At 39.9% G+C, this 13,590-nt stretch overlaps 1 long non-coding RNA gene across 1 annotated transcript in view; it reads left to right on the top strand.

The window, feature by feature from the left end:
* Positions 1–3,742: 3,742 nt before the first annotated feature.
* Positions 3,743–13,590, top strand: part of LOC137445234 (uncharacterized) — a 43,339-nt gene continuing 33,491 nt past the window's right edge. Inside the window, exon 1 of the long non-coding RNA XR_010988407.1 lies at positions 3,743–3,826. This is a non-coding gene — a long non-coding RNA (uncharacterized lncRNA). The remainder of the gene's footprint in view (positions 3,827–13,590) is intronic.

Below are 13,590 nucleotides of genomic sequence, written 5' to 3'. Positions count from 1 at the left end.
AAAAGGAGGCTGGGAGGAGACCTATCATTCTCTATCTGAAAGGAGGTTGTATCAATGTGTCGGTCTTTTTTGCCAAAAAGAAAGTGATACGATGAAAGGATCAGCCTCAAGTCACATCAGGGGAGGTTTAGACTGGACATCAAGAAAAATTGCTTCACTGAAGGGGTTGTCAAGCATTGGAACAGGCTACTCAGGGAAGTAAGTGGTAACCTCCATCCCTGGAGGTATTTACAAGATGTGTGGATTTGGCTCTTAGGAATATGGTTTAGTGGTACTTGGCAGTGTTAGGTTTATGGTTGGTCTTAATGATCGTAAAGGACTTCTCCAGCCTAAAGGATTCTATGATTCTATGATGCTTATGATGAATAAAGTTGTCACAACTAGTGATATGAACATGTGAAATGCATAAAAGCAGCTCTTTAAGGAATAATTATTAATGGTTGCAAATACTATTCTGTCTATAACATAAACTATTCTATATTACAACGTATCAGAGTTTATGTTATAGATACGCTTCACATTTAGTCAGCTAACCACTTAGAAGGTTAATTTATCAGTGTGGGAGATTGTGTTGGGTTTTGTTTTTTGTTTTTTTGGTGGTTTTTTTTAAATTTTCCCTGGGGAAAAAAGTGCAACAATATGATAATTTCAAAGTAGTAATTGGAGAAGATTATAACAGAAATAAGATAAGGAGAGCCAATGTGCCTGTAATGAAAAGTTGATTCTGTAACCTGTTCTGTTGCATTGGCTCAACATGAGCATAAATCAAACCTATCTCAAGACTTAAAAACAAAATATGATTCTGTTATTCTGTGAGAAACACATGTAAAATGTGTGGTCTCTGCACAAACACATTTACAGTGTCTTAATAGGAACTTTAGTCATCTGGGCATTTACAATCAGACATGAGCTTCTAAGTGCTAAAGATACTTCCAGAATATTGTAAAATTGTACTGAATACCAGTTCAGAGAGTGAAGCAACATATACAGAAAAACACATTACTCAAAAAGTATTACCAGAACCTTATTACCATTGTTTAAAAATTCCTACAGCCTATCTTGAAAAGAAAACATGCACTATAGCTGTTAGCCAAAACACTGAGGATTTCTAATAAATACAGGATTGAAGAGCTGCATTAGAACGATTCTGCAGAAGATTTCAAAAGATGAGTCTTTTATGACTTGAATGTTAATGGAATTAACAAGCAGAACAAAAAAAAATGCAACTGCATTTTTTCTGAGCTTAAATTTTAGTAACAACATAATTCAGCACTGTCTGACTGGAAAGGACATTTACATTTTTTACTTAGAATGGGATGTGGCGAGGCCTGTGGATTTAGTCTACGCGGACTTCAGCAAGGCCTTTGACACCGTCCCCCATAGCAAACTCCTGGCAAAGCTATCAGCCCATGGCTTGGACGGGAGCACACTGCACTGGGTTAGGAACTGGCAGGAGGGCTGAGACCAGAGAGTGGTGGTGAATGGTGCCACATCCAGCTGGCAGCCAGTCACTAGTGGTGTGCCCCAGGGATCAGTGCTGGGACCCATGCTCTTTAAAATCTTTATTGATGATCTGGATGAGGGCATTGAGTCTATCATCAGTAAATTTGCTGATGACACCAAGCTGGGGACAGGAGTTGATCTGCTGGAGGGTAGAGAGGCTTTGCAGAGGGACCTCAACAGGCTGGACAAATTGGCAGAATCCAACGGCATGAGATTTAACACATCTAAGTGCCAGGTTCTGCACATTGGCCACAACAACCCCATGCAGTGCTACAGGCTGGGGTCAGAGTGGCTGGAGAGTGGCCAGGTAGAGAGGGACCTGAGGGTTCTGGTCGATGGTAGGCTGAACATGAGCCTGCAGTGTGCCCAGGCAGCCAAGAAGGCCAATGGCATCCTGGCCTGCATCAAGAACAGTGTGGCCAGCAGGAGCAGAGAGGTCATTCTGCCCCTGTACACTGCACTGATTAGGCCACACCTCGAGTCCTGTGTCCAGTTCTCAGCTCCTCAGTTTAGGAAGGATGTTGACTTGCTGCAACGTGTCCAGAGAAGGGCAACAAAGTTGGTGAGGGGCTTGGAACACAAGCCCTATGAGGAGAGACTGAGGGAGCTGGGGCTGCTTAGCCTGGAGAGGAGGAGACTCAGGGGTGACCTTATTGCTCTCTACAACCACCTGAAGGGGGGTTGTGGACAGGCGGATCTTGGTCTCTTCTCCCAAGGGGCCTGTTCCAGATCAAGAGGACAGTCTCAGGCTGCACCAGGGGAGGTTTAGGTTGGATCTCAGGAAGAAGTTCTATACAGAGAGAGTGATTGCCTATTGGAATGGGCTGCCCAGGGAGGTGGTGGAGTCACCATCATTGGAGGTGTTCAGGAGGAGACTTGATGGAGTGCTTGGTACCATGGTTTAGTCGTTTAGGTGGGTTGGATTGTTTGATGGGTTGGATGCGATGATCTTGAAGGTCTCTTCCAACCTCGTCTCTTCTCCTCCTCTTGTCTTGTCTTGTCTTGTCTTGTCTTGTCTTGTCTTGTCTTGTCTTGTCTTGTCTTGTCTTGTCTTGTCTTGTCTTCTCTTCTCTTCTCTTCTCTTCTCTTCTCTTCTCTTCTCTCTTCTCTTCTCTTCTTTCTCTTCTTTTCTCTTCTCTTCTCTTCTCTTCCCTTCTCTTCTCTTCTCTTCTCTTCTCTTCTCTTCTCTTCTCTTCTCTTCTCTTCTCTTCTCTTCTCTTCTCTTCTCTTCTCTTCTCTTCTCTTCTCTTCTCTTCTCTTCTCTTCTCTTCTCTTCTCTTCTCTTCTCTTCTCTTCTCTTCTCTTCTCTTCTCTTCTCTTCTCTTCTCTTCTCTTCTCTTCTCTTCTCTTCTCTTCTCTTCTCTTCTCTTCTCTTCTCATCCAGCAACAATTGATGACTATGAAGTCAATGTTATTCAGCCTGCACTGGCAAATATGGAAGGAAAATCTGAATGACTGCCATGACAACAAGCAAAAACTATTGGAAAACTGGCTTAGAACAACAGGCTATAACCAAACGCAACCCAACAAAACAAATCAAACAGTAGTATGTTTTAGTTTTATGAATAGTAAGTACATGAGTAACAATAATGATAATGAATGTGAAGAATGCATCAGTAAGGCTGAATTTAAAAAGCTACAACAGAGAATCGTTATCACAGTTCATTGGAAACGTTAAAAAAAAAGTAATTCTGTAGAAGACATCCACTTCTTCTAACTCACCCCAAGAAATCTACATTTCATTGTGTAGAAGAGGTAATCTTATGTATAAAAGATCCAGAAAAGTGTATTTCAAGAATTTTACTTTAGAATGAAGCATTTAAGAAAGAGATTCAGAATTATGAACAGGATAGTACATCTTTAGGGCCTGATTTGCCCTCATGGTATCATCATGGAAATAATAGTCGTTTTGTCCAAGTTTTAAGGAAGAGAACATTTTTGTGGAGAAGGTCACCTAAACCTCAACAAAAGAAGGACTTAAGAAACTAAATAAACTCTAACTCCAAAATGGTAAAGTTGTTTTTTGGAAACTCGACAGGTACACAAATGTCTTTGTCTGCAGTTATTTACTCACACATGCAGACATATGTTCTGGGAAATATGATGGCAATTCAGGATAATGTAGGCAGTCACTTAATCTCTCATGACTGTCAGAAAGAAATGATGACAGCAACCTTATGCATAGGAAATCACATCAGGATTTAAGTACTTCCCACATGACTGTTGGCACCCACAGCTTCCTTATTTGAAGTAAGAACCCTGAACCACCACCAAAAGCATCAATAAGAATAAAAGGAGGTGAAAATCATCTGAACAGTAAGAGGTGAGTTAATTTCTTGTAACAGAAATTAATAGAAGGTAAACTCTAGCTGCAGGTAGCCTCAATCATGACCCCTCATTATGGCATATTCTGGCTCTTTCAAATGCAGCTGGACCAGCATGCAGCCCAGGAATAAATGAATCATTAGACCATTAAGAAAGTACTTCACTGTGTGGAGTTACGACACTCAGCTGGAAAGGTAGACATCTATGTTTTTGAGTTGAATTTTTTTTTTTCTCAGTCTGCTTTAATTTTTTGTAGCCTATATTTTGTACATTATATACATTCCTATTCCAATGATCAATGTTCTGTGTTATCTTAGATTACAGTCAAATTTCCTTTTACCATCTGTCCTTGCATCCTCAGGAGTCTTGTGTTTTCAACAGTGTAGAAGCTGTTTCTCCCTTCTTTCTTACCATTATTATTGTCTAGTGTTATGAAACTCTCCTGCAATGTGGGATGTGAAGGATGAGGGTAGCTCAAAAAACTGTCAGTATCAGACTACATACATCTTATCATCATAGCTGATTGTGCTGATCAGCAAACCAAGAGGCAATAAGGGGATTATTGTTTCCATTCTTTATGAAAAGGAAGCTCACTTTCCTTCGATAGACAAGTACTCTGTGGAGATGGACAGTCATACCAGATACTAAGAAAATGTAGCCATCAAGGGTTTCCTATTTATTCCAATGCAGAAAGAGCATAACACCACTTAATTTGTATTTGCTTCTAATGGATGAGAAGGTTTCAAATGTGCTTATACCTTTCTGAAGTATGTACCATGTGGTGAGGTGTATATGTTGGGAGGATTATGCCTTCAAAATCAAAACTGCATTTTAAATAAAAACTGTTCAACAGTCACTGATTGTAAAGAGGAGAGACAGTATTCATATTGCAGATGGGAAAGGCTAGCCAACTACTTCTATAATATTTTGTGGTTGTAGTACTTACTGAAACCCAGGAAGAGAACTAACTTAATTGTAAAAAAAAAAAATTATTGTAAGAGTAATATTGGGTTCAGTGCAGAAAAAAAATCCAAAATGCCTGAGGCACTGCTTTTGTAGCGTCTTTAAAGACAAACAGAACTGTAACTCCCACTCTTTATGTGCCTGTTTGGTGTTGAAGGGAAATTGTAAGAAGGAAAGAGAGATGAATTGTGACAGAAGAAATATAAAAATCACTTATTCACATCAGTGATCCACTCAGCAACCTTTTTTTTTTTCTTCATCTTTGGTGGTTTTTTTTTTTTGGTTGGTTGGTTTTGGGTTTGGGTTTGTTGTTTGGGATTTATTTTTTTTAAAAAAAAAGTTCATTAGTCCTCTCTGCTTTGGATAGAAAACATGTCAGAGCAACATACCTCTCTTCTGTAGCTTTTCCACAGAACATACCTGGCTATACTAAGTCACCCAAGAGTGGTTAATACAGTCCTGACAAAATCAATTCCAGAGCAAATGATAACATGGCATTCTTACTGGAAAGTCAAATGAAAATTGAAGGGTTGCTTTGGAGCTTTGTTTTTTTCTTTCTTTGGTTGAGGAGGGTGACTTTCTTTGGTTGGGGATGGGGGTAACAGATGTTGCTAATAGTATTGACTGACTGGTCATGTGCTTATGAATTAGTATACATTCCTTATCTTAAACCATGGACTCCAACCATATTCCCACTAAAATTAATGGGACTTGTTGTGTAATCAACATTTTCCAATGTCAAACATCTTTAGCTGCCTGAACTGTAGAACTGCATAAAGATTCCTCCGATTAAAAAGTATACACTAAATTTAAGGACTCTGAATGTCTAAATGAGACTGTTTCAAAGAGATGGATTTTTAGAAACTGCTGAGGGCCCACCCTCAGAAAATCTGTTTTTTCAGTGTATTCTTAGGGCTTTGATTGACAAGAAGGCTACGACTGGCATGACTGAAAAGGTTACTGTGTCCCCCATCCCTGCTGTTCAAGAATTAGATCCTGAACCATGTCAGCAGCACACTGTCAGCTCAGCCTCTTCAGACAACTAGCAAGCCACTTGTGCAAGGGAACAGGGCAGGCAGAGGAAGAGACAACTATTTGTCACCTTTCCAGCCCACGTTACTTCCCCCCATGCATTGAAGAATGCCCCAAGGAGATGAATTTTCAAGGGTAAACACTCAGCAAATTCTGAATTCCTTTAGGGAATCTTATTTGGACAGTGACATTCATGGATGCTAAACAAAAGTCATAGATTATACAATCCTGGATTAGGAATCTAAAACATCCCTCCTGAAATACTTATGTTAGACTGAATAGTGTGCACTTACACCCTTGCAATGTTGTTTACCTTCTGTACCACCATCTACACAAAGTAAGTGTTTTTCAAAACCTTCCTTGGTATCTTGCTTTTTTTAAACACTTTAAATGCTCTTGAGCCTTGGAAGTAGTTCTTTGTTAATATAATGCATGCATTTTTGTGGCAGCCTTCATCATATGAAAACTTCACAGAATTACAGAATCAGTCAGGGTTGGAAGGGACCACAAGGATCATCTAGTTCCAACCCCCCTGCCATGGGCAGGGACACCTCACACTAGACCAGGCTGGCCAGAGCCTCATCCAGTCTGGTCTGAAACACGTCCAGGGATGGGGCCTCAGCCACCTCCCTGGACACCCATTCCAGGGTTTCACCACTGTCATGGTGAAGAGCTTCCTCCTCACATCCAGCCTGAATCTCCCCACCTCCAGCTTCATTCCATTCCCCCTAGTCCTATCACTACCTGATATCCTAAGAAATCCCTCCCCAGCCTTCCTGTAGGCCCCCTTCAGATACTGGAAGGCCACAATTAGGTCACCTTGGAGCCTTCTCTTCTGCAGACTGAACAGCCCCAACTCTTTCAGTCTGTCCTCACAGGAGAGGCGCTCCAGCCCTCTGCTCATCCTTCTGGCCCTTCTGTGGACATGTTCCACTATGTCTGCGTCCCTCTTGTAAGAGGGGCTCCAGGACTGGATGCAGTACTCCAGGTGGGGTCTCACCAGAGCTGAGTAGAGGGGGAGAATCACCTCCCTTGACCTTCTGGCCACACACAGAGAACTGAAATGCTTACTCCTCAGCAGCCTAGATTGTTAAAAATTTAGACTTTTGTACATTCCATATGCAAGGCCATATGTCCAGTGACTATATTTATGATTATATCTCTGTGTTGAATGAACTCTAAGAACATTAAAAAAATAAAAAATAAATTTGTAAGATCAATGATAAAGAGGTGCACTATCCCAGATCAGGCACTAGACGACACTCTATCTCATCAAAATGAAATAGCAAAGCTTCCTGGCTGTGAAAACAAGAAGGCAATTTACCTTAAAATTGTTTCTCACTTTCTGACACAGCTAAATATCATATCAAACAAAGGAACTCTGCCTATGCTTTCTCCACATATTTCTCTTTTGCATTTACTCCCCTATAAAATAAGTCCTGATTCTATATTATAGAAGATATGAGATGGAATAATCTTTGACATCTCTTTTGTTTTCTGCTGTGACCAGTCATATAAAGGAATATAGACAACCAGACTGGTGCAGTAGCAGTTCAAGCATTTCAGGCTCCCTGTCTTTAATGCAGAACTGAGGGTAGTAAGAGCCCAGATACAGAAGGATCAAGACTTATAAGGAAAGCAGGGTTGGCTGTACTTCCAAATTAGTTTAATCCAGAGTAAGCTTGCTGTTCTATGACAGAAGTGTTTTGACACAGAGAAATAACTTTTCAGGCATTCAACAGATAGGTCTGAGCTTTTTCATAAAACTGACTAATTCAGCAAAGAATGTATTTTGGTTTTGCAGATGCATAGGGTTTAAACATGTATTATTCCCTTTCAAATTACACTTTATAGAGTATTATACCCTGGGAGAAATTATTCATAAATGGCACTAATGAGTGTCAAGCTGCATTGCAAGGCATTTTGAAAATTGTCCTATTAATTAATGGAGTAATTAAGCTTTTGTCAGTGACATATCATATTTCTGACAGGAATAGATGGCCTGTGTGAGTCTATACTAGGCAGCTATCCAGGCAGCCACAGTGTTTAATGGATGGCAGCAATTTAGTCCAGGTTTATGGTGATGGGACCACCTGCATAGGGGGAGCTGGCAACCTGCATACACAAACAGCACTTTGCACTTTTCCTCAGTAAAATCGTCTTATTTCTAGATTGATGTAGCCCTTTCTAGGATGGCACATTAGCTTTTTGCCATTAAACCATAAGTACTGTTTCTCTGAGCTTTTGTGACAAAAATGTCAATTAACTTCCAACTTTCATTTCCATTTAATTTTGTATTCTTGTTCTATTTGCATATTAATGTGAACATGGTGCAGAACTGTTAGATTAAAATACCTTGCTAAAGCTAATAGCATGTAATGCATACTTATTGAGTGCAATAGTGATGAAAACCCCAAAACTTTTAGAAAAATAAATTTTCAAGTTGCCATCTCCTTCAGAAACAAACAAACAAACAAAATCCAAACAACACCCCCCCCCAACTTGTTCAGACACTTCTGTATTCCTCCTTTCAAAACCCATGAGTGGGTGACATAAACAAAGATAAACACTGAAAATTGAAAAATGAATGGGAGAAACTTCTAAATGTAGCTCAACACAACGTATATGTATATTCTGTATTCCCTTAACAGCAGATCTCTATTAATTCTAATATGAATAACTTGCAACCTACCTTCATTTAAAAAGGTTTTAGAATTGAATCCAGAAGAAAAAAAGGTCATGGAAGGAGAGAACTGAATTGGTGGACTGATTTTAGTTCTATTTGGTTACACAGTCCATATGCTTAGATTTATTAGCTGCACATCTTAGGACACATCTGAGTATTGTGAAATGTAGATGAGCAGAATTATTGAGCCAGCACTGACATAAAATATTCACTGTCTTGCCTGGCGTAAAAAGCAGCAAGCTAGCTTCAGCACAACGATCAGTGCAGTTAAACACTGATTTGTGGCTGACCACTCCATCAGTACACTTCTTGCAAACAAAACACTCAAAATGGAAAGGCAAGGAAGGTTCTTTTGCTGATCAAATTTCCCTTTCTTCCATTTTTAGATGAGTAAAAGTTTGGATTTCATCAGTTTCATGAAACTGAGCAAAATTTAGACACTCAGGACTGCTCCACATAATCAACATTATTAAAATGTGTAAAAGTCTTAAAATTTAAAATGTTGGGCCAAATCTACTTAGAATCATAGAATTGTTAGGATTGGAAGGGACCTCAAGGATCATCTAGTTCCAAGCCCCCTGCCACAGGCAGGGACACCTCACACTACATCAGGTTGCTCTAACCAAAACAGGCTCACACCAATTATTAAATTGTACAGGAGTAAATACAGTGACTAAATATGTGAAATAACTACTCCTTGATCCTATTCAGAATACATGATTCTGGACTGAACTTGTATTTGGCTGCTACAAAACCAGAAGATATGGAAACTGATTCAAGAGATGAAATAAACATAACATATGGATGAGAAGCTTGACCCTCTCATGATCAAGAAGATGGCTTGAGTATCAGCTCCCAGGATAATTCTGCTGTCCTGAAAGGCTCTGTGTTCAGACTGTTAGGTTTCAGGTGTCAAAGGTTTTAGAATATTCTTTCAAACATTCCCAGCATCACTTTGGGAGGTTTGGTAAGTGGCCAATATATTTAAATTAAAATGGTGATTCATTACAATACTTAAGACACAGAGTTACTTTGTCATAAATTATAGGTAATCTGCACTTTTACAGTAGCTCAATTACTAGTAATAGAGTTTTAATGCAGTACTTACATGATGTTAGAGGAGAAATCTTTGGTACTACTGGAGTTATCTCAAGGAGGAAATGAAAACTAAATTGGAAAGGATGGTACAGAAGAAATGCTGATAGGGTGGCAGGGGATGGAAGTGAGGACAGAAAGCCATGTCAGTCACATGAATGGAGAAAGAAATTATAAAGATAAGAAAGAAGAAGATTAAAATACACCATGTAAAGGAAAAATATAGTGCACTTGGGACACTTGAAAAAGGAGAAACATAGTAAAATCTAGTAGGACAGAAAAGGTGTTAAGAAATGAGGGAAGAGAAAGAGAATGAGAAGAATGATAAGGTCAGTTGAATGAAACTGTCCTGCTTCTAGATAAACTTTGAATAATAACATCAGCAATTTAATAGAAAACACAAAGAGATTATTTGATGATGTACATTTTCTTGAAAAAGTCAGATTTTTCTCAAGGAGAATGGAGAAGTCTGTTTCAGATGAATCCCAGTCAGTACCTTCACTGCTTTAGTTCAAATGTGGATGCTTTAAGTTAAATGTTTGAACCCAAGTATAGATGATTTACAAAATTAATGAGTCATTTTAAGCCAGGGTTTAATGGGGTCCAATTTTCGCAAAATCAGACTGTTTCTACTTTAATGAAACATCTGGGGGAAAAAAAAAATGTTAATTTTGTCACTCAGGCTGGAAATATTTTCTTTTTCTGTAGACGTTGTCCCTCAGATTCATGAACTGGTCTTTTGAAAGAAAGATGAGAGTCATACTGATACAACCTGGACACCCACAAAGCTGGAGACCTAACTGCATAGTTGTTTTGGACTTAAATTAACTGAAGTGAAAAACATGGAAGGAATCAATTAATTATGATAAAGAGGATATGGAAGTATGGCTGAAATGAAAGTCTGTCTCCAAAACTTCCATACTTTCCTTGTTGAAATATAACAGGAGAAAAAAAAAAAAAAAAAAAGGCACTTGAAAAAAAATCACAGGAAAGGAGGAAAAACAAATCCTGAAACTATCAAAGCTAATCAACCATCAAACAAACAGACAAAAAAGTAAAGTTCCAGAATCATAAATACAGGTCTACTTCAGGAAACAAACCAAAACCAATACATGACAAAACAAAACCACATAAAATACTGCAATCTAGAAATCTTAGGGGCAATATTCCTGCTGTATCATACTTTACCACAAGGGAAATTTAGAATGACATACTAAGGGCTCATTAAACAGCCTTTGATGAGGTTATTCATCTGGAATATGAGAGACAGAGATTGAAATCTCTCATCTGTCTCAGACAACCGAAGGGCATGAATCAGGCATGATACTGTCTCCCTCAGTAACACAGCTGATCACAAGGTTATTTGTAGTCAAGGGATCCTGTACCTGCTCTCTGTTTGACCCCAAGTTCCTTAGTCTACCTGAGTCTAGCTCAGAAAAAGTCTAACTTTCTGACTAAAAGTTCTATCAAGAATGTTATACTGCCACCATCAGCAAGTTCCACAGTCACAGAAAATAGCTGTCCTGCACCAAGACTATGACAAAGCAAAGCTCCTTTACTGCTCCTCTAAATTGCCTGTACATCACTATTGTCCCATCCAGGCCTCTTTGCTTAAATTATCTCTAGAATCACTTTCCAGTTTTCCTTTCAAGTAACAACTGACCACATCATTTAGATCTTTTAGAGCTCTTTGGAGTCAAATAGCCTACTCTTCATAAAGTGCTTTCTAGAAAATCAGTTGTGGAAACAACTATAATTTCTTCTTTGTTTTTTTTTTTTTTAATTTTGTTTGTTTGTTTTTTTAAACAAATACTGGAAGAAAAAATAAAATAAGACTGAAAAGATGTTGCTTAAAAAAAAATTATCTTTACTAAGACCTGCCATGCTTCTAGTTCAATGGATGGTCAAACATCTGGTCAAAATAAATAAGTAACAAAATAAATAAACCTTTTTTTTTACACTATAAAAAGTAGAGCTGTAACTCCAGCAAAATTTACAGTAGGATCTTTGAGCTGAAAAAATTTGCCTATCTTCTAACAGCACATTTTAAATTCAAGTTTGATCCATAAACCATACACTACATGGGCTCACACACATTTGTGGAAGACAATTATTTTAAATAATTGCTTGTCCATTAAGCTTGTTCCATTAGCAGCTCCTTGCAGAGGAGACCAGCTTCACTATAGGTAAATTCACACTAGAATAAGGAATCATGGCAACAAGGGCCAAGAAGGATCTTTTTTTAGGGGCTTTATGAAGCTGGGAAAGAGGCATGCCTGTGCTAAGGGCTGATAGCCTGTGGGCAGGCTGCTCAGGTGGCATGGGTGAGCCAGGACCTCCTGCAAATGAAGTGCAAACAAACACACCGGATAAGAAGAAGGGGAGCAACCTGTTACTGCCCACTGAGCACAGAGAGGAGCTCAGTTGATTGCAACTGGTCCCTTCTTAATAAAAGACCCAACATTGTGACCACACGGGTAAAAGCACGGGTATGGCACTGGTACCAGAGGACAGCAAAGAGAATGCATGTGTGTTGTGAGCAGGTCAACAAGTTGCTCAGCTAGGCAGCAGGGCTGGAAGAGAAATTGGAAAGGTTGAGGAGCATCAAGCAGCAGACTGAGGTTTGTCAAGAAGTACAGAATGCCCTCCCTTCCTGCCACCAAGCAATAGGAGGAAACCTAAAAGACAGAGGGGAGTAGAAACAGGTCCCTGCTCAGGGAGGAAGGTGAATCCCCTCCCAGCCTCCCTCACTTTCACAGTTGCCTTTATGCAACAGGGATGGACTCTGGAAAGGGAGGCCAAGCTAAGGAGCAAGTAGATGACAGTCCATCAAGAGAGTTGCCTGAGGTGACTCAGCCAGCCCCACATGCATTAGGACTACTTGCAGTATGAATAAGGGAGAATAATTGTTGCAGGTGATTCCCTTTTGAGGGGAACAGAGGGCTCCATACAGCGACCGGACCCATCCTACAAGGAAGTCTGCTGTCTCCCTGAGGCCTGGGTCAGAAATGTTACTAGGAAACTCCCCAGTCTTGTATGGCCCTCTGATTATTATCCATTACTGATCATAAAGGTTGGAAGTGATGAGTTTAAGTACAGAAGTGCAAAAGCAATTAAAAAGGACTTCAAAGCACTGAGGTGATTTGTTGAATGATTGGGAGATCAAGATTAGAGCACTCCAACAAGTAGGAAATTGAGAAAGAGAGCCAGGACACCTACATGGTTAAGTAGGGATCTGCTGAGCAGACTGAAGTGGAAGAAGAGAGCCTACAGATCATGGAAGGAGTGGCTGGCCCCTTGGCAGGAGTGTAGGACTGCTGTCAGAGGATGTAGGGAGGCAATTAGGAAGGCTAAGGTCTCCTTTGAATTCAACCTTGCAAGGGAAGTCAAGGACAACAGAAAGGGCATCTTCAAATACATTGCAGGAAAAACTAACACTAGAGGCAGCATAGGCCTACTGCTGAATAAAGTGGGTGACAGAGGATACAAAAAAGGCAGAGTTACTAAATGCCATCTCTGTCGCCATCTATACTGCTAGAGAATGTCCTCAGGAGCTCCAGACCCCTGTGGTGCCAGAAGGAAACATGACAAAAGAGGAATTTTCTTTGGTTGATGAGGACTGGGTTAGGGAAGAATTACATAATCTGGACATCCATAAATCCATGCGTCCTGATGACATGCACCTGTGGGTGCTGAGGGAGCTGGCAGAGGTCATTGCCAGACCACTCTTCATCATGTCTGGTAAGGCATGGTGGACAGGAGAGATGTCTGGGGACTGGAGGAAGGCAAATATCACTCCAGTCTTCAAAAAGGGTAAGAAGGAGGACCCAGGTAACTATAGACTGGTCAGCCTCACCTCCATCCCTGGAAAGGTAATGGAGTAACTTATCCTTGGCTTTGTCCTTAGGCATGTCAAGGACAAGAGGGTCATTAGGAGAAGTCAAAATGGTTTTACCAAAGGAAAGTCATGATTGACCAACATGATA

The sequence above is a fragment of the Melanerpes formicivorus genome, unplaced genomic scaffold, assembly GCF_026170545.1.
Source record: "Melanerpes formicivorus ecotype bairdi unplaced genomic scaffold, bMelFor1.0.p_v2 SCAF_1, whole genome shotgun sequence".
NCBI lineage: Eukaryota > Metazoa > Chordata > Aves > Piciformes > Picidae > Melanerpes > Melanerpes formicivorus.
Note: the sequence above shows the minus strand (reverse complement) of the source record. Positions and strands in the feature narration are given on the sequence as shown.